At 40.9% G+C, this 21,400-nt stretch overlaps 2 long non-coding RNA genes across 11 annotated transcripts in view; one reads left to right on the forward strand and one right to left on the reverse strand.

The window, feature by feature from the left end:
* LOC107320418 overlaps positions 1 to 21,400 on the forward strand; it is a 26,173-nt gene that overhangs the window by 582 nt on the left and 4,191 nt on the right. For 3 of the 9 annotated variants that reach the window (XR_004308869.1, XR_001558242.2, XR_001558244.2), the window contains exons 2-6: positions 2,651 to 2,721; positions 4,184 to 4,330; positions 7,331 to 7,530; positions 11,750 to 11,859; positions 18,158 to 18,253. This is a non-coding gene — a long non-coding RNA (uncharacterized LOC107320418). Of the gene's footprint in view, positions 1 to 105; positions 1,623 to 2,650; positions 2,722 to 3,831; positions 4,062 to 4,183; positions 4,331 to 7,330; positions 7,531 to 8,549; positions 8,618 to 11,749; positions 11,860 to 13,998; positions 14,110 to 18,157; positions 18,254 to 21,400 lie in introns of those variants that run through there. The other 6 variants (XR_001558246.2, XR_004308872.1, XR_001558248.2 and 3 more) reach the window with 6 other exon arrangements.
* The window catches only part of LOC107320419, a 20,761-nt gene continuing 6,648 nt past the window's right edge, over positions 7,288 to 21,400 (reverse strand). For both annotated transcript variants that reach the window (XR_001558249.2, XR_001558250.2), the window contains exon 3: positions 7,288 to 21,384. This is a non-coding gene — a long non-coding RNA (uncharacterized LOC107320419). The remainder of the gene's footprint in view (positions 21,385 to 21,400) is intronic.

Raw genomic sequence — 21,400 nt, forward strand, 5'->3', positions numbered from 1 at the left:
GGGCTGCGGGGAGAGAGGGGTCCTAATGGGAGGAACGGGCTGAAGGCAGCGGGATGGGGCTGGGGGCGGGATGAGGCCTGGAGGAGAGCGGGGATAGAGCGGAGCGTACCATAGAGAGGAGCCGGATAGCACGGCCCGCCCCTCTGCACAGCTCGGCGGACCTGGGGATGGGGCCGGGAGGTTCTGGGCACGGGTTTGGGATCGTGTGGACCCCATAATAAATGCCCTGTGTGCACCCAGTAATAAATGCCCTGTGTGCACCCAGTAATAAATGCCCTGTGTGCAGGTGATGTGATGTGTGATGTACGCTATGTGCAGGTGATGTGCTGCACCTCGGGTTGCTCTATGGGCAGATGCTTCTCAGACATACAGCAGATGTCCCAACCTTGCACACCCCCAAGCTTCAATGGGGCTCTGAGCACCTGATGGAGCGTCCTCGTTCATTGCAGGTTATGGGACTAAATGACCTTTAAAGGTCCCTTCCGACTCAAACTATGCTGTGGTTCTATGAGAAAGGTCACGTCAGGTGTGATCGGAAACCTGAGCGATCCCGCAATCAGTGCTTTGATTAGTTATGAACATTCATAAGTGGGAAATTGAATGCATGAAATATCGGTGAATGGCAATGTGTGAAATAATGCATTCAGTGAACCTGCAGCAGCTCTCAGCCCACAGCCTGGCTCAGTGATGGAGGAGCTCGCAGAGGGTCCCGGGTTGTGCTTACTGCTGTGCTATCTGTTTCTTAGTTCTGTAGGCACATAAATTCTTGGTTGTTCCGGCAATTTGTCTCTTTTTTTTCAAGAATATGGTTTTCCTTTTGCTGGTAATTCTCGTTACGAACTCGTAGTTCTTGTTCGGCATTACTCCTGCTGTCTGTGTGGATGGCTGCAAGGTTCAGCTCTGAATGTGGCTTTTAAGAGGATACACAATCACTCTGCTGTCATCCTGAAAGCTTTATCCTACCACTAGATTTCTTTTAGTTCTTCATCCTTCTCCTTTTTTCATAGTATCATATGGGGCACGTTGTTTATCATCTTCTCCACAGATCGGTCCTGACACTGTAATTATAAAGTTGTTTAGCTATCTGTTTTACTAAACGTATCTGTATAAAATGTTGGATGTTGTGATCGTCTTGCTATAATGCTACTGGATGTATTTCCCAAGCTACTAAGTTTGTTTGGAGATGAAAATTAGATGCAAAATAGAAACATAAGCACCTCCATTCTGTAATCTTGCCATAATTTTCTCTCTCATCAATGTAGTATCAGTAATTAATGCTCCTAGAAACGTACACTTTCTTTGTTGCTATGGGTTTATCCAAGATCTCAGCTAATCACAGAATTATTGTTGCTGTTATCCTAGTTTTCTTTCAAGTCCCCAGCTGCCTGGTGTGTGATACTCTGTCTTTTTTGCAACTGGCAAGTCAATAGCAAAGCTAATCTGTTTTGATTCATATCATGAGGATGCCACAGGAGTTGGAACAACTTCAGTTGTGCAATTGCTGCGCATTTATGGCATCTACTATGGAAAAAGAAAAGAGCTGAATGAAGAGGAGATGAGAGAGGCTCTGAGCAATGAGGCAGGGGACTGTCCAGGGCGAGAATCAAGTGGAGATAGCCAAGGTTGGTGTGGGATAATGTGGCTAAGGGAGCAACTGTGTTAAAGTGGTGGGACTGAGCTGTGCAGGCAGGAGGGCTGTGTGCTCGCTCAGGTCAGCTGCTTTGTGTCCTTGCAGTGAGAGAATGGAAAGGACACGGGGAACAAAGGTGATAAGCCATGAGGAATTGCTGCAGGTGCCGGAGTGCCTGACTACAGCTTTTCTTATAGTAGGTGGTGGGATTTTATTCCTTGCCTTCAAGGATGCTGAGGGAAGTAGGCGATGTCATTGCAGGGTCACTTTGAAAGGTCGTGGTAATTCAGGAGAGGTTTCTGTTGATTGGAAAAAGCCAAATATCCTGCATAAATGCAGGAGGGATGGGAAGAAGGATTGGGCAGTTTTAGAGCAGTCAGCGTAACCTCGGTCTCTGGAGAGGTGGTGGCACACCTTTCCCTGGAAAGCCAAAGCATGTGAAGGGCAGGAAGGTTTCGGGAACAGTCACTATGAGTTTGACAGGTGCAAATTGTGCCTCACCAGCCTGTTTGCCTTCTGTGATGAGACAGGCTCAGTGAACAAAGAGAGAGCTGCGTGTGTTGTGTATGCTGACTTTAGCAAGGCTTCTGACATTGTCTCCTGCAGTACTGCTTTACCAGGTTGGTGAGGTATGGGCTGGATAAATGGGCTGTAAATTAGATGGAAAACTGCTTGGTTTCCTGGGCTCAGATGATGGGGAACTGTGGAATAGCCCACTGAGTGACCTGAAGAGGCAGAGAGATCTGGGTTAATTATCACATAATAATATAAAGAAAATAAATACTTGGCTCCTTAAGGAATGTATTTATTTTGGTGGAAAGAAGAAACCAGGGTGGCTTTAGGAAGTAAGCTAAAACCAAACACTGAAGTTCTAAGAGGTCATACAAAATCTCAGATCTTACAGAAGCCTTAGGATTGAAGTCACTCTTTGATTTGTTGGTTTAAATACTTGTTAACGTGAATCTCCCTTTGAAGTCTGGGCCAAACCAACTCATCCAAGCTCCTCGTTGTTTCTTTAAGACACATTTGCCACTGGAACTTTATTCCCTGCGTGCTGGAACTGTTTCCTCCTGTCTCACAGTGGTCTTTGGGTGAGTCGGGTAATTATTTTGTCTGTGTTTCCTTTTTCTGCATCTTGAGCAAAGTAACCCAGTGGAAGATGAGAGCTTTGATGCACATTTTTTCTCTAGTTAGAAATGTATGGTAACAATATCAGGCGACTCTGACCAAGTCTGCTTGAAACGCTGTAATTACAGATGATCTAGTTTCACAGCTCACAGACAAAGAAAATGTGTTTGTTTTACTTTATTAGATTTCTTATAATACGTTCACACAAAAACAAATGTACGTATACACACTCTGTCAATACTGCCAACTGCAATTTATTAAGGTTTATAAATTTATTCCACGAGGTCACTTTATTGTTCAACAGACAATGAATGCAGGATCAATGCTAAAGATGGGAAGCCTACGTTTCCAAGTAAACAATCTCATCTTTCTGCTAATAGGTTTATAAGGGACGTTTTTGGGGAGATCATAATTAATCATAGACTTAAAACCTGAGCTGTGTTTCTCTTAACGTGGTTGTGTTTTTCTGACATGAAAATAAGGAAGGGAAGGTATTGGGGCATAAGCTGGAGCTTGCAACGCCCCTCAGTCAGTCACTGTAATCCAGAGCTGATGCTGGGAACGTGGTTGGGGGATATATCTTGTTGCTTTGTGATGAACTCCGAGGCCCTGGGAGAATCTCTTGGTGTTGACAGCCCCTGACAGTAAATGTCACATGAATTCGGAGGGAGCTCAGAGCCTTTTGGTGACTGCTATGAGAAGAGACATAATGACAGGAAACCTGATTGATGAGCAATGCCACAAGTAGAGGGAGTGCTGTGTGGTGATTGCCTATAATTGAATGGTCCATGGAAGTTATTTCTGGGTTTCCTTTGAATGGTGACATATACTCCCAAAGTGTTTTCACATGGGAGACCTGCAGATTTTAACCCTTGTACTCGGCAGCTCCCTGTTAGCGCCGCATTAACAGACCTTAAAATTTAATGGGCTGTTTTTACTTCGTGCCCCACGCTGAGCCGTATCACAATAATTAAACAAATGTCGACAACCAAAGATGGTTGGTCGTGCAATTACCTCTGGAAATGTTTCGTTGTCAGCTTTTGCCTCCTCTTTTTATTGCTTCCTCCTTGTAGCTCAGCTCTGTGATCTGACAGCACGGAGATGTTGATTATCAAGGTTCTCCCGATTCTGATGATGTGCTCCTGTACCACGGGCTTGTCGCAGCCATGTTAAGCACAGCGGTGATGCTCGTGGCATTAAATGGGAATATGAGCCGTTCTAGACCCCTCACCCAGGAAAGCAGCTGCCCTCGCTGACCAATTAAATTGCCTTCCCTCTCATTAAAACCCTTGTGCAGGCTCTGGTATGTCACAGATCTTTAAAATCTCCATTATAAATTCCACTTTCTTCTGGGTATTTTTAGCTTATACTTGAAGAAATGATTATTGTCTCTTGCACTTAACCATATCAATTTTGGCTCCGCAGACATCTCCTCTGGGCCATATTGAAAGACCTGAGCTGATTGGAACTGCTGAATGTGTAGGGAAGATTTCAGCACAGCTCTGAGTGCTGGGACATCGGAGCTATGCAAAGAGTGGGGAGGGAGATTCGAGCCCTCCCCCCTCCCCTTTGGTAAGTCAGGAGCACATCCCTTCCAGATTTACTTGGTTGTGCCAATTTAATGTGATTTCTTCTGAGGGCCAGGAACCACTCAAGGAAGGCTGACAGGTTTTATCAACAGAATGGAAAGTGAAGTGATAAGGTGAGAGTTATTGACCTGATAACTAACAAACAGAAAACTTCAGTGTCCCTCAAGCTAAATATTGCACTCAGCAGGTAACTAAAAGATGGCAACAGCTGTGGTCTTGTCACTGAGTGAGAGTATGTTTTCATGTAGAGGAGCAGGAGGTGAACTGTGAAAACAAACACATTCAGTTTGCTACAGACTATTTCCCTCTATTACTTTTAATGAGAGCTAAACTCCAAAATGCACAATGGGACAATAATATTTTAGATAGAAGGAACTCTTTGTGCGGATCCTAAATTCTAGACACCGGGTTGCAATTAAAATGATTGCTTTCGTATTATTAATAGCTCACCAGTAGTTTAAGGCTGTCAGCAGGTAGGGGACCAATTGGTGCAAGCCACTGCACATCTGACTGGAAAGCAGTGCTGTCCTTGAAGGAGCCAAGCTAATAACCCGAACCCACAATGCTCAAATGAGTTTGAAAAATGAGAGAAGCATAAAAAGGTGAAAGGAGCTGTGTTAAAATGCTATGGAGGCAACCTGGCTGGGTTGCCGTAGTCAGTTAAATGTTAGTAAATGCTGCCTAAGTGTTCTGTGGTGATGGTTTTGTGGTGCTTGTGTTGTATTTTTTTGCTTTTAATTCTAAAGTTGCAGTGTGGGAAGGGCAGATGGGAAAGGAAGCAGAGACCTCTAATGAGTGATGATTTAGAAGTAACAGGCACAGAAAGTACTGCAAGTACAGCAGTCTTTTGTTCCTCCTTTACTCCCCATATGTTTTTTCCTGAAATCAGGCTGGGATTGTCTGAAATCTGTGCCTGAAACCTAGCTGTCGTAATTCTTACACATGCCTTGAAATTCCCCTGACAGAATATGAAGGCTTCAGCAGCTGAACAAAGAGGCAGGTGACAGAGTGCTCGTGCAATGTCCGTTTCCCCTCGCTGGCACCTGGCCTGCTCAGTACAATTGGGAAAGACAAATGGCAAGTCATCGCTTCCTATTCAACCTCTGCATGCTAACTTTGTTTTTCACATGGAAGCGTTTTTGTACTTCTTATCGTGTTTGTCATTCTGCCATGTATCATTTCTTTCACCTTTTGCAGACTTTTTTTGTTTCTTCTTCTTTTTTTATTTTACTTGAGGTGAGGATACCAGAACTGCACTTGATATTTGAGAAGCAGATGCAGCATGAATTCACACAGTGACATAGTCATCCTTTTTTTTCCCCCTAAGAATTCTGAACTTAAGATTTGCTTTCTTTTTTTGACTGCTATTGAGCAATAAGGTGATGTATTCATAGAACTAGCTTTGTACGTTCAAGATGTGATTCCTAAATTGTGCAAACTGGTTCAGAGTGTGTCGCTCTGTTTGGAAAGTTGGTGTTGCTTTTCTTAGATAGCCAGATTGTAGTTGTCAGCACTGAAATTTCTCTTCCGTGTTATTGCGAGTCTGCTCAGTGTCATCATGTCTTTACATTTTTGCAGCAATTATTTTCCTAATGAATTCCATTTTAATCAGAAATCTTCTTCATTTTGCTCTTCCATCTTCTTTCCAGATCGTTTTTGAATACTCTGAGCACCATGGGACTTATTATGTAACCCCATGGGATTCCATTGATGGTCTTTGTCCTCTGAGAAAACTCTTCCTTTAGTCTAATATTCAACTTTTATATTTAATGAGTTGTTTATCTCTGTGAGGTCTTTGCTTGTAGGCCACAGCCGTTTAGTTTTGAGGAGACATCACCTTAAATGTCTGAGGTTTATGGAAGCTTGGGGTGAAGTGGAAATACAGGGAAAATTTCTCAGCTGGATCTCTGTTGCTCATGTGCTTTTGATGCCTTCAAAGAATTCCAGTGGATATAATAGGCTCAGATTCCTTTTGCAAAAACAATGTTTACTTTCCCTTTATGCGCTGTATTTATTCATGTATTCACTTATCCTTACGGAGCTTCCACCAACGTGACCAGTATGGACATTGGACTTAGTGTGCTGTGGTTTCTCAAGTTGCTGTTGGATTTATTTTTAAAATCTGATTTCTTATTAGTTACCTTTCAGCCCTTTGATAATAGCAGTGATTTTCAGCAAAAGGTTACATACTGTAAGTATTAGCTCAGATGATTCATGTTTAACATTCTATAAAATCCCTGTATGAATATCATCCGCTCCCAGTGATGGATCCTTATTCATTTTGTCTACTTTGTAATCGACTCCTAGCAATATTTTTAATTAGGACAGGCCTTCTATGAATCTCTTCCAAATGAGGTGGTGGTTTCAGAGATTCTTGAGGCTCCCCAGGTAAATAGTGATTTAAAAAATGTTTTGGGTTTTTGGCTATAGCACTATCTTCTCTGAGTATTTCTTTCATACCTACGTAGCCCACTGGCTCTTGTAACCGTCTTGCTCATGATGTGCTCAAGAAGGATTTATTACAATTTTTTTTACATTTCTTCAGCAAACTGCTTCTAAACTCTTTCTTCAGTCTACATTATTGTGCTTTTACATTTAGTCTGCCAGAATTTATGTTCTTTTTAGTTTTCCTTTTTCAGACGCAACTTCAGCTTTTTGCCGGGTACCTTTTAACTTCCAACAGCCTCCCTGATCCTGCTGTTTTATGATGCTAGCTTTTTGTTTTTCTCTCAAGTCTTTTTTGACAGGCTATATGCATTTGCTTTGAGCCTCCAATATAGGATCCTAAAATAGTCTACCTGCCATCTAAAAACATTTTGCCTTTCTGGCTGCCTCTCTGTGTGGTTGTTTGTTTTTCTTTTTGTTTGTTTTTTAAAATTTTATTTATTTTTACAATTTTTTTCATTTTTGAATTCCCTTCTCTGGAATCAAGTGCAGCAATTGCCAATATTTAAATTGTATTTATTTATTTATTTCATTTCAGAGTCTGATATCATAAACTGGATGAAAGGCTTAAGGATTTTGGCCTAGCCTGGTGTCTAGGAAGGCTGGAATGATCAGCTGCTAACATTTCACCATTGACTGTAAACAGGCAAGGAAGTGGCTGCTGGGGCTGGAGACATTTGGAATCCCTGCTCTCAAGCATCAGCTTCTCTCTCCCACCTGCAACAGAAGAAATAACAGGTAACTGGAGAAAAGCAGTCAGGACTGATTTGTTACCATATCACTGAAGCTTGATAATAGATTGTGTGTTTTGGAGCAGACTCTTTGACTAGGCTGTGGGAGCCAAGGTGAGATAGCAGAGTTATGCTGATGATATCCACTTCTCAGGTTACCTGACATGGGATGGGGTACCAAGAAGTCTGGAAGGATAGTGTGTGATAACGCCAGAAAAGTGAGAGATCTGACTGCTTTGTAACTTCCTTTTGCACATAGCAAGTCATGGGTAAGGCCTGGCAACAAAAGAAGGAAATCTGCAGGTGGTAGAAGCTGGCTTTCTAGCTGATTCTTTTTGGATCTCTCCAATTGCAAACTGCACCTTGCAGCAAGTAGTAGCTGCTTACTAACAGCTCCAAAGCTTCTCTGGAAGTGGTGGGGATAAGCAGTCTTTACCTACAGGTGCTGCACTTCAGCATGTGACTAAAACGTGCTTACTGGTGAAAAGCATTTGCTCGGAGGATGAAAGGCACCACCAGTCAGATGCTGCAGAATACACTTAAAGCCAGAGTGATCCATACAACGCCAGTTACTGTGCCACTGCTGACTGGCATTGACTGCTTAGCAACAGTGAGAGTGAAAGGGATACAGATGAATTGACTGTTTTCTGAGTGAGCTGGGTAGGAGCAGAAGTAATTAGCTGCTAGCTGATGAAAAGGCATGCTTAATTATTAGAATAATTATAGATATAATAGACGAGGAATTATTCAGTAAAAGTAAGAAAACCAATATGTTGCAAAGAAGGTAATCAGAATGGAAGAGAAAATGACAGCAGTGTGAATTCTTGAGAGGGTGATGTAAAGAATTAACATGATAAATCTGAAATCTTTTGGATTTTCTCTCTGACATATCAACTCAGTTTAACAATGGTGTAAGGATGTACAGAGCTAACAAGGTCTGTGGCTTGCATTATTTCTGGTTTTATATAATGTTGATTTAACTGATTGCATGCCAGTGAAGTCGAGGTATATTTTCATACCTCTCAGAACCTGCACAGCTTTGTGAGGGTCTTCATCCTCCTTCCATCAATACTGCAGTGCAACCATTTAGTTTGGTAAGTCATGTGGGGAGCTGAGCTATAGCTGGTCCTGATCAATATTACTAATTGATTATAGCTGTTTGATAAGGCAGCACTGATTTCCTTTGGCACCTGAAGCGAGTAACTGCTATTAAGAAGTAGTCGTGTCATTCAGCTATTCTGTGTACACTGGAGATAACAGGTTGAATTGCAGTGGCAGCCATTAGGAATATATTCTTCCTATGGGATGTGTAATCACTAGAACGGATAATCTGAGAAAACATTCAAATACGTGTCTTTTGGTGTCAGAATGGGTGTAGGTGTTGCTGGTTCTGTTTCTGCAATAGGGAATAGACCAGATACTAATAGCAGCAGCAGTGCTCTGATGCCTTCTGTGAGTTTGAATCTGAGAGGCCCAAGATTTATGTATATATATTTTTTTCCTTCTAAAATTATAGCTATAGATGTGAGTGGAGTGGGAGACTCCATCAGCAGCAGCTCTAATTGACGCTCTTTGAGACTGAAAGCAGTGATGCCAAACGCTTATAAACCCTTTTACCCATTGTGCTGGTTAGAAAGGAAAATTAAAATACAAAGATTTTAGTGAATTAATATTTGAACACTAATTATTCAAATGGCTTCTGATTAATGAGTTGCAAGTCAGGTTGGTTTGGCAAATAGCATTTTGATAAGGTATTTGTAAGACAGATAGTTGTGAGATGGTAAGTTGAAGGTATAACACTGTAACCTTAATGACGATGTTAATGCAGAAATGATGTAAATGTGTATGAGCAATTACTGTATGAAGTCACTTGGGTACATCAGGACAAATTGAGTACAGACAAACTGATCAGCATCAGCTAAGCATAGAATCATTGTAGAATGAAGCTGGGAGAAATCTCAGCAGATTATGGCTGAGTCCATCTTCTTTCACAACAGGATCAAACCCACCTTGTGGCATTCGTGGCATAAGCAAAAATGTTTCTTTTCCACTTTGTGTCAGACTTTTGTGAGCTACAGGACTGTTACTGCACCTGTCCTGGCTGTCCTGATCCTGTCAGGGCTGTTATTGCCTCTTTCCTCAGTCTTCTCTCTTCTGAGCACTTCTATTCTCCACCTTTGGATTCAGGTCATGTTTTCCAGACCTCTAGCCATTGTTATGCTTGCTGCTTGCCCTGTCAGCCCTTCCTGAGGAGCATTATCCAAGACTGGACATGCCTGTGCACTGAGGCATTACTAATATTGAATACAGTAAGAGGACCTGCAAGATGTCTTGTAGGTAATTCTTCTGTTAATATATCCACGCAGCATTTGAGCTATCACAGCCTTCAGGTATTTTTTTTCTGCCCACCTGTTGCATGTGCTGTATTTGAGTACTTTGCTCCTGCCTAAGTTAAAATGCTACACTTATTACAATTGAGATGATTCCTATTTTTATAGACAGCTTGTCCAAGTTGTCAGAAGTTTTTAATACTTCTATCTCCTGTGTATTTGTAGTCACTCTTCACAGATTTAATCTTGGCAGGTTTAATAAACAGTCCATTTCTTCAGCCTGGCTATCAATAAAATATTGAATGGAACTGATGAAAGCTGAATAATCATTCAATTTCTCCTTTAAATTTCACAGTGAACCATTGGAAACTGATCTCAGTGTGTGGATTCCGACCAGATTTGTGTTGTGGCTTCAACTTGGGCATTCATACACTCGTGAATGTCATGTGGGAGAAGTTGCATGCCTCAGTAACACTGAGCTATGTGGCATCTGCTGCTTCTTCCCTATCTGCAAAGTCTTATCTACTAGAGAGGGAAATTAGACCCAGTCAGCTTGGTTGCTTCATGAGGAGTTAATGTTGACAAGCCCTCATCTCCTTATTAGTTTCTGTGTGCTTGAGAAATAATTCAGATTATCCAGGTGTTTTTCTCTTCCTGGAAATTAAATCTTTTGGTGCCTTAGTGATTCTGTTTGACTTGCAGAATATAACTTTTAATGATTCAAGTTGCTTCAACATGTAGGAACTTTAAGGACAGTTGTGAAGGCAATGATATAGACTTCTTACCAGGAGAAAACCTGTGCTAACGACACAAAAGACTGTTGAGAAAATGGTGAAAAGAATATTTTAACAAAAAAGAAAAAAAAAATCAGTCTGAGAAATTAAGGAGCAAATTCAGTCTCACATGAATAAGAAATTTCAAGTTAGCTTGGGAGTATTCTGAACGTTTGGTCCTACAAGTCTGAATAGTCTTGTACAGATACAATCAGAGTCATTTAAAAGAAGTTGGGAAACCTTAAATTTAGCTGCTCCAACTTCCTTTCCCTGTAATAGATTGGTAGTGAAGATCTAAGAAAATAGAAATAGAGATTAGAATAAATTTCATAACCTTTTAACCCACAAAGCCCGGATCTCTTCAGCAAAGTGTTTTCTGAACTCTAATATGTGCTCAGTGTTGACACGGACTTATTCACAGAACAGAATGACCTTTGCACAGCTCATTGTAAGCGCATGTGTGATGAGTTCTCCTATCTCCTGTTCAAAACAGCCACCTGACAGTTAAGTTTGATCTCACCTAAGCGAGGTATTAGACTTTGTCTCAAAGCACTTCTGCTGGTGCATTTGGTACCTTGTGTACAGGAGGTGTGTGTATATTTATATGGATGTTCCTGTGTGTCAGTGAATGATGAACATGTATTGCATCAGTACGAACCCTTTGCTGGATTTCAGAAGCTTGAGTTTTGCCTGAATTCAGTATTCTAAAGGGCAATAAAACCCGTGCCTCAACAAACCCTTAATCATGCATTAACGAGCCTTGTGGTCGGTACCTCTTTTCTGTGCATTTTGTTGTGTAGAATTACCATAGTCGTGTTTTGAAATGTTTGGAAGATGTAACCTACTGGCAGAGGAGGGAAATGCAAAGTATCCTCCGAGTCCCAAAATGTAGGCAGATGCATTCCATTTTGAGAGCAAGAATTTTGAAGGATGTGCAGGGGACCTGTTAAGATGCTTTACTTCTATGTCCCTTTTTATTTTTACCATCTTCTTTAGTGTAGGTCCCCTTCTCCTTCCTGGTTCTTATAGCTTGAGGAGCTGCAGAAGTACTTTAGAAATCACTGATGCGTGAAAAGTGTTCTGTCATTCTGGCATCCTTTGGTTTTGTGTGTGCCCTCCGCAGGCAGGCGCTCACTGCGAGGCTGGAAACGTTCTTGGTGATGGAGCTGAGACACATGAAGTTACCGAGGGCAGGAGTGAAAGGCGATTCGGTGCAGATTTCGCAACAGAGAGGTGAGTCATTTCTTAATAGTGAGGACTTTTGAACGTTACCTCTAGGTGACTTCTATTACAAGGCAGCAGTTAACATATTGCTGTGAATTGGCTCGGAAAAAAAGATTAAATTGCAAAAGTACACGAATTTTAAATAGAAATAATAATGACAATAAAATTGGTTGAAAGAACAGAGCTACAGTAACAAGGTAACATTTTAAAAATAAATGGGTAGCTAGGAAAGGTTGTAGGGAGACATGCTGCTCAGAGATCACAGAGGCACCTAGGGTTGACAGTTTCTATGACTGCATGGAGCAGAGACACGCAGCCAGCCCCCGCTCTCCCCTGGCGTATTATACTGCACAGCAATCAGGCTTAGTAACACATTGCTGAGAGAGACTCCCACTAGTTAGTATTCATTATAGATGGCATTTTTCAGATTGCAGCGCAGCAGTGTAAACAAGTGATGCTGGAGGAAGGGTGGAGAACAGCATTTCTCCAAGCTGTGATTTATTTCCTGTTGATATTTACTTGGCTACACGAAACTGAGGTACCACCAGTTTTAGGAAGGGAAAGTAACTCTCAAACCACCAGCATTTTCCAGCATTTTTGCAGGAGAGCAACATGGCAGGAGGCAAAACACAGTTCCAGCAGTAGGATATGAGCGTGGCTTCCTTGTGAGGCTGAGACATCTGGTAGACCTCACTGTGTGAGTTATTGTGTGTCTGCAGGCCTGCCTGGATGCTGCCAGCTGCCTGCTCTGCACTCCCATTTACACTTCACTTTGTACATCTTGTCTGCACGAGGAGGGAGCCTGTCTCTGCAGATAGGGTGCTGTTGTGCTGGGTCACCCTCAGCTATGAACAGAAAGCCACCCGGACACACCGGTATGCTGAGAAGGACTGGAATCTCAAAGGTGCTGAGTTTGACCAGCTGCTGACATGTCCAAGTCTGGCTCAGCATTGGCTGGTGGCCCAAAGAGCTGTTACCCCTGCATGCTTGCCCTGTTTGCAGAGAGGGGGCTGCATGGCTCACATTGCATCCCATGGAGGCTGGCCCCATACTACTTGTTTTGTTTTTATTCTCGGGCTGGCATTTTTTGTTGTTGTTCTGTGAGACCAGTTTTTTCCCCTCACATGAGCCTGCTCTCAGCCACCCAAAAAACAACGCAGCTCAGCCATGACATATAAATCATGAATTACTGTAAGCCACAAGGGTGCAGTGTGGTGGCGGTGCTCTCCATCCTTTCCTTTCCAGCTGGGGCTGTTCTCTTTCCTCCAAAGCCTGCTTGCTTTTGAAATACCTGGGTTGATACCTATCTTTTTTTTCTTTTTTTTTCCTTTTTTTTCTTTTTTTTTCCTGAGAGGTGTTAATGACAGATTGTCTTAAGGGTATTTGATTCCTTCCATAACTACTTCACAGTAATAACTAACTTATGAATGGGACCTATTCAAAAATGCAGGAGCTTCTTAAAAGGAAATTAAAAGCAGCGGATATAAGCATGCAGAAGATGAGAAACTAGATGAAAACACCCTATCCGAAGCTCAGAGCAATATATCACAAAGTGGAATGATTCTGCAGGGGACAAAAAAGGCAATATTCCAACTGCTGAGTGGAAGTCAGTATTCAAAGTCTGGGAGTTCTGAGCAAATAAAGAAACTATTTAAAAAGAAACAGAAAAGAACAGCAACCCTAAGCAAACAAACAGCAAAACCTACAAAAACAAACAAGAAAAACCCCACCAAAACAGCCCACCACCAAAACCTATAAACTATCAAGCTAAACCTATAGGGCAGGCAAGGGAAATCCTTAAGGAAATCCTTAAGGAAAGACTAGAAATATTTAAAATGAACACAATCAGGTACTTTTCCAGAGATTTGTGAATTACTGTGAGAGAGGAAAAGCACTGAAAGGCAAACAGAGCTTTGTTGATGTTTGCTGTGGTTAAGGTTGGTTATTCTCCCTTGAGAGCCAAACTTATGGGGACAAGTGTAAGGAACTGTCTCAAATTAAGTGACATTAAAATGCATTTTAGGACTAATTGATAAGATGAAGAGTCAGAAAGTGCCAAGACCATATGGTATTCACTCAAGAGCTCTGAAGGAAAACAAATATGCAATTATAGAGCTACTATAGTTTGTAACCCGTCACTTAAATCAGCCTCCCTGCAGGAGGCATGGAAGATGGTTAATGTGACAACAATTGCTGAGAAGGTCCCCAGGAGTGAAATGGAGAACTGCAGACCGTCACATTGGAGTCTGTACAGAGCAAGTGAGTGGAAATTGTAAGAATATAATGTATAAATGGATAAAATCTGGTCTGTTAGGGAACGTTTTTCCAGTGAGAAACTGCATTTCACAAATCCACTGTGCAGTCCTGTGAAAGTCTACTGAAGATGCAGGTAATCTGGTTACAGGAACTTAGGAAATGCTCTAGTGGGTCAGAGTGACACTCATCTGCCTGGACTGTCCGCCTCTTGTAGCTACAGCCACAATTTTATGAGCCTTACTCATATCCCTCTTGTTGCCTCCTCTCCAAACTCTGAAGCCCTCTCAGTGTCTCTTCCAAAGCAAGAACTTGAAACCAATCTGGCTTATGGTTCTTCCCAAAACATGCAATTAAGCTGCAGAATCCTTTGCTGTGGGATGTTATGGATGCTCCAAGTTTACTTGTGCTCTGGGGTTATTAGGAAAAGTTAATGGAGAAAAATGAAGTTATGGCATAACCTGTTAGATAGCAAACGCAAAGTCAGTGGTTCAAAAAGTCCAAAGGCATGCTGGGAAACAGAATAATGTTCCAAGAAAGCATCGCTGTATTCTGGCTATGTTCTTAAGCTCATTCCCCAGACATTTGTATGTAAAAGCAGGCACTGCAGTAGGGGAACCTTCGATCTGACCCAGTGCAGGCTTTCTTGTGCTTTGTTATGTTCTGTCAAAAGAAAATGAAACGTAGCTGTGAATGTAAACACTTCTGATGGTAACAGTGAGCACTGAACTCATCTCCCCCACTATACAAGCAAGCGATGAATTTTTATTTGAATGCTAATGAAGATCTCACCAAGATGCTGCTAGGTCTCATCTAGCAATATAAAGAGAAAAGCTTACATGGTGGAAATGAACAAAGAACCCTTATAAAAGGATGAAAATGTGTTGCAAATATTGATGTCGTTAACCACTCGTGGGTCAAAGGCATACTTGAAGCTACAGATGTAATTTGGAGTAGGTAACCAAATACTAAGAAGAGTGTTTTCTTACAATTAATCCATGTTTTTCTCTAAAAGGAAAAACTGATATCTCTTACGTTCCTTTAACTTCAAGCAATCCGGGCTTTAAGTCAAAAAGCAGATCTTTCTGCAGCGATACAGTACATACCGGATCTCTTTTGGTTCTTGGATCAGAGCTGAGGCAAGCTTCTTTTACAAATTTGTGCTGCAGTCTACTAAAAGAGCTGTTCCCTGCCAGGAGAATATTACATACAGTACTGAGGAAAATGAACAGAGTCAGCTTGTTTGAGAGCTAACTGATGCTTACTCACAACACTGATAAGCCTGACATTTACTGAGAAGTGCCACAATTCTCAGTCCAATGAAAATTCCCAAGAGGGTGTATTTTTCAGTTGTATTTCACATTCTATTGACTCAGGATAAGCTGGAATTTTCTGATGTAAAAAAAGAAAGTGGAACCCAGCTCCTCCACTTGTGTTACATACAGATGTACAAGCCGTCCTTGGCACGTTAATGATTGTGGTGTGTTTAATGATGCTCTACAAGTTGCTTGTGCTTTATGTGCCGTATTTCATTCCTGTGGTGTATTAAAAGCACTTCCACAAGAGTTCTCGGTGCCTTGATTGCAATTACAAAAGTTATACTTGGAATACTGTCACTTAACACCTCAACATAAAAGCAAAATCTGGTAGTGAAATACCTGTTTGTAATACTAGGCAGTGTTCTGACTCTTATTCTAATCTCTGCGTGCCGGTCTGTGATTTGACTTCATGTAGCACCCAAAATATCTGGCCATATAGGATTCTTCTGGAATAGGCCTTGCCTGAGAAAGGCTGTCAAAAGGTTTTTGAATGTTAAAGTAGATTATGTCAAGCAGTTCCCTTTTGATCATTATTATAAAGATATGTTTGAATAATTCTAAAATATTAGTGATGCAAAATGTTCATTACGGACATTGTGATAATTAGCTCCTACAGTAATCGTGTTTCTTATCTAGGAATTCCATTATTCTGCTTTTAATTATCATTTTTACCAACTTTCAATGCACAGAGCAATTTCTCTGGCTCATCTACTATCCTTTTAATGTAGAGAAGTAACCCAAATATCGGCTAGGAATTTGCTAACAAAATAGGTTTTTTTTGTTTGCTTTTTTTTTAAGGAAAAAGATATTCTTATTTATCAAAACTTGAACTTTTCACAGGAACATATGTTCCAGATGTCAAGAGTTGCAAAATCCATCACTTCAGGTGGTAGTTTGCTCCCAAATTTAATCATCACTACTGTTAAAAAATGTGTGTTTCATTTCTGGTTTGAATCACTTCCATTTTTCAGCCCTTGGTCTTTCTTATGTCTCTGCTAGATTAAAAAGTGCTGGTTGATATTTTCCCCTTGTGAAGGTAGTTATCGAATCACCCCACAATTGAGCTGTTTAAGTTTCTCGGTTACATGCTCTTCTCATACACTTCTTATGGCTCTTTTCTGCCCCCAAACTAATCTTTCAACAGCTTTAAATGTGAACATCAGAATTAGATATACTGGTAGTTTCAGTGGTGCCGTACCCAGAGGTTGAACGGATTCCTCATTTCTAATGACTTCTGCCATTTTATCTCGCTGTAACCCTGAGCATTGGTGGTTAGCTCCTTGTCCATTAAGACCTCGTAAGTCATCACCATTACACTGCAAGACATGATTTTCTGTTCTATAAGAGCCGCCCATATTCTCTGTTGGTCCATTGACTACTTCTTCTTGAAAATACTCCTTTGGTATCTTGCATAATGTTTAAGCCTGTCTTCCCGAATGTTCAGGATCTAATAGTTCTGAAAAGCAGTTGTACTGTGTTTCTGTATATTGGATCTCCACCCTTTTATTCCTTTGTGCCATTACCTCAATTTATTTATGAATAATAGAGGTCCCCATCTTTAGTATTTCACCTGTCAGCATCCAACACTTACTCTTACTTCACTGGTGACCGATAACTCCACTCATATACTTACATCCTTACGGCTCAGCCAGTACAGCCAGAATCCTCTTTTCCAGTACAAATTTTAGTCTTAATAAATTCTTTTGAATGTTTTAAAAATACATAAAAATGATCTCACTCTTAGGACCTATATTCTTTCCTCTTGCTTGTGACTGCGCACTATGGTACACCATCAGCCTCGTCATTGTGTTTTACTTTTTTTGCTGTGTTGAGATCTGATTTTGTTATCTGGGTCAATACAGCTTTTTTAAAACCTTACTTTTGCTTTATATACACACATTAACAGTTCTTAATTTGGGTTTGTTTAACTTCTTGGTCTGATGTCGTCTTGATATAATACAGTTTCATGTATGAATTGTTTTCATCTCTGTGCTGAGCTTTTCCTCTGAACTAGCTGGATACACAGAGCATTTTTATTTTACCAACTCTTAGTAATGTTTGCTTTAGCTCATGACAGATTTCCCCCAGCTCCCACTTAATTAAACACATCATATACGTTTTCCTTGTGAAAAGTCTGATTTCACTTTTGACTTTTGATGGAGACCGTCACCTCCGGATAGCATCTTCTTCTCCTCTGCCTAATTGGAGTTGTGTGTGTAACTGGAGGGGTTTTGGAGAAACTGTCAACAGTACCCTAGGGCTAAATCTTCTAGCCAGCAGATTGACTTTGCCTTCCAGGATCCTTCGCTTACATTTCCCTTTAAAATCTGTGACATGTGGTAGGACCTCATGCTCCTCCCTAGCATTTTCTAGCATCCACATAGGTGTCTCATAAAAGACCCCTTCATGTTCTGCCTACAAGTCTGCAAATCTCTGTCATCACATCCACAGCTACCGTTGCTCCTGGTATTTAAATTCCCATCAGCACAGTAGACCAAAAGTTCTTCACTATAAATGTATTTTGAGATACAGCCTTCCTGGAGCTGTCAGCTTGCTTTTCCTCAGCTGGGAGGCAGCTTCCTGCTATGCTGTGCTCTTCTAAAGTGCCTATTGTGAGAGGAGCCTGAGCCTCCTCAAAGGGGAGATAAGAGCAACTAATCTGGGCTTGGCCTACCCGCTTATGTCCTTTTACACTGTTTTTGTGCCTTGTATTTGTTCTATCTTTGCTCTTCCAGATCAGAAGCTCTGGCCTCAAACTGCTCTGGGTGAAACAGTGGCTGAAGCAATTACTGAAGCGTTAGTGACTGTCCTGGAAGTTCCTGGAAGGGCAGGTAAGATCACTGAGCAGTGTACAAGGGCAAACAGTGAACTTTTGGAGGAATGAAAATCAGGGAAGGAGAGACCACCCTTCATGGAAATGAGTCTGAAAAAAAAAATCAAATACACGATCAATTGAGGGCAAATAGAAGGTTTAAGAAAAACAAAAAAACCAAAAAAAACCCAAACACAAAAAAGCCCACCACAGATTTACCAAGAATAAATCATGCAATCTCACTGTAATTTTCTTCTTTGAGAAAATAATGTCTAGTAGATGAAGAGGAGGCAGCAGATGGGACATATTTTGCTTTAGGAAAGCTTTTGAAACTGTTCCACATTATTCCCTCGGAAGCAGACTAAAGAAATATGGTCTATATCAGTGTGCCCAGTATTTCTGGCTGGGTGAGACACTTACCTTCTTTCTGTATAAGGGAGAGACCATATGTTGCAGCCCTTCTCCTAACACATAACTGTATTGTGAAAGCATAGAAGAGCCAGTGCTTCCTGGGGCAATGAGATTTATGGCATATGTGCAGATAGATCCACATACTGCCATGATCAGAGGCCATAAGTGGGCTTTCAGTGAACTCGAAATAGTCCATCCAGTGGGCAGCCCTCCTTTCTGCAGGTCTGGATTTGGAAAAGAGTAAGAGAAATTATGGCCAAGTCAATTGTCCTGGGAGGCAGGATGCAGTTCACAGCTTCAGGTTCATCCTTTAGAAGATACGTGATGTTACTGTCATGTGGGTGGCAATGGTGCACTGTCAGACTGAGAAGTTATTTTGACTGATGCCTGGCTAGGGTGTGTCCTGGGCCCAGTTCTACTCAGTATGTTAATTAATGGCTTGTATGGTTTAACAAAGAACTCAGTCACAAGATTTGTGGATACCCCAAGATGCACTTTGAAGGTCAGGGTCAAAATTTTAATCAAGATCAAGAATATGAAATAAAAAGACTCGAATGTGCCAAAAGAGCAAATGAATATCCAAGTATATAAAAAAAGACACTGCTGACTGAGGCTGAAGCATATCATGGCAAGATACAAGAATTAGAGAAAATCAGAAGTTAAACACAAGAGTCGCATTCTGGGAAATGTAACCAAAATGCATTATTAAAATCTGGGGGGAAGTTTCCTTTTCTGCAGTGCTGCTGAGGACTTTTCTGGATCTCTGTATCCACATTTAGTGTTAGAGTTGTGAATCATGCGGATACCAATGACAGAGGAATGAGTGGGAAAAGAAATTGTGAAAGTGGAACATGGTGTTATAAATTGTCCCAGTACCAGACAAGCAGATTTTCAGTTGTTGGTGAGGTAGCTTTTACAAGAGAGATAAGCTATATAAATCAACGTGGAACTAGATTGCAAGGTTTTAACTTTCTGAAACAATGAGATATTTTTATAGTTGAGATTTGTGGAAACTCACCAACTAAGCAGCAAAACGTGGTTCAAGATGGCAGCTCCTCTTCAAGAGAAATAAGCAAATTCTTGTAATTTAGAAAAATGCAAAGAACTGAAATCAATAGTATTGAGTAAGGAAATTGCAAAGAATTGTCTCAGCAATTAAAGTTCAGGCTAAGCAGGCCCTGTGAAAAATGGGCAACTAGATCAATAAAAAATATAGAAATACAAATGCTGCAAGTCTGAAGCCTAAAAGAGGTGAACAAGAATGTCTGATTTTAAAGGAAGTTATTGATATAATAAATGCCTCGGAAACTTGGCAGAAAGGTGGAAAGCTCTAATATGGAACAAATAATAGAGGAAGGATGGAAAGGGGGTACATTAGTGGTGAAGCAGTGGAGGGTATGAGGAATTGTCCCTAAATGAAGTTTCAGTAGAGGACATTTTGGAACAAATCAATAAGACGAACAGTAAGAAGGCACCAAGATAAGATGATGCTCAATCAAGAGTTCTGAAAGACCTCAAACACTAGATTAAGAGAAAGCTAAATGTAGCATGAAAAGTGTCATTTAAGTTGACCACACTTCAAGAAGAATGGGAAGTGGCAAATGTGTCTTCAGCCTTGAGGAAAAAGGACTCCAGGACTAATGTGAAAAACCATAGATCAGGAGATCTCACTTCCAAACTGAATAAGTGGGTAAAAACTGCAATAATAAAGAAGAGAACCAGTAGACGGTTTCATAAATGTGATTTATTTGGAAAAAGTCATTACAGTTCTTGCAGAAGGAGACCGTGTCTCATAAATCTATTTGAACTCTTTGAAGATGTCAACACGCTTGTAGGTAAGGCTGATCTAGTTGATATAGTGTGTAAGGACTCCCAAACAAATGTCAATAAGTCTTCCTGCAAAGGCTCTTAAAGCAGTTATGCTGGGATAAAAAAAAAAAACGGTGTCCTCCTGTAGGTAAATAAGACAGAGAAAAAATAGGACAAAAAGTGGGAGAAAACATCAATGTTCCTACTGAAAGGATCATCATGATTTGGTCACACAACTATTAAGAGTTAGGACCTGTGCTTTTCAATAATGTACTGGCAAGGTTTGTGGATGACGCAAAATTAACTGAGAAAGTCACATCTAACCCCGCCAAGAGAGGAAGGTGGATCTCATGATAGTGAGTGACTGTGTCAGAAGTGGCATGTGAAAGTCAATGCTAATAAATGCAAAGTAGTTTCTCTGGGAATATACATATTAAATCACATTTTCTACTTATTCAGTTATGGATTGAACATGAAGTTATTATCACTCAGAAATAGAGTGACTGTAGGATAGCACTCTGAAAGCACTGATGTAATGACCAGCAGCAATCAAAAATTCAAACTGAATGACAGAGAATGTTGAAAAAGAAAAAAGGAGAAGAAAAACATGATTATATGATTATGTCACTACGTAAATGTTTGACAAACCCACATATTGATTAATACGTGCACTTCTGTTCATCCTGTCGCATAAAAGATAGAACTAAAAATGATGGGTGGGAGTTATTTAGCTCAGAGATCTAGACACCTAAATTTAGGCTTCTATCTGTAGGTGTCAATCTGTGAGGTAGATACCTTAACTCCACCACGAAGTCGAAGTGTTTTAATCTGAATTCCACCCACAGAGAGTATATGAGAAAGGTGGAATGGTTTTCATGTCCGGACGGAGAAAATTGTTAGACCTGGTACAGAGATGTTGAAAATTCCTACCTAGAAAATAATGACG

Source organism: Coturnix japonica, chromosome 13 (genome assembly GCF_001577835.2).
Source record: "Coturnix japonica isolate 7356 chromosome 13, Coturnix japonica 2.1, whole genome shotgun sequence".
Classification (NCBI taxonomy): Eukaryota; Metazoa; Chordata; class Aves; order Galliformes; family Phasianidae; genus Coturnix; species Coturnix japonica.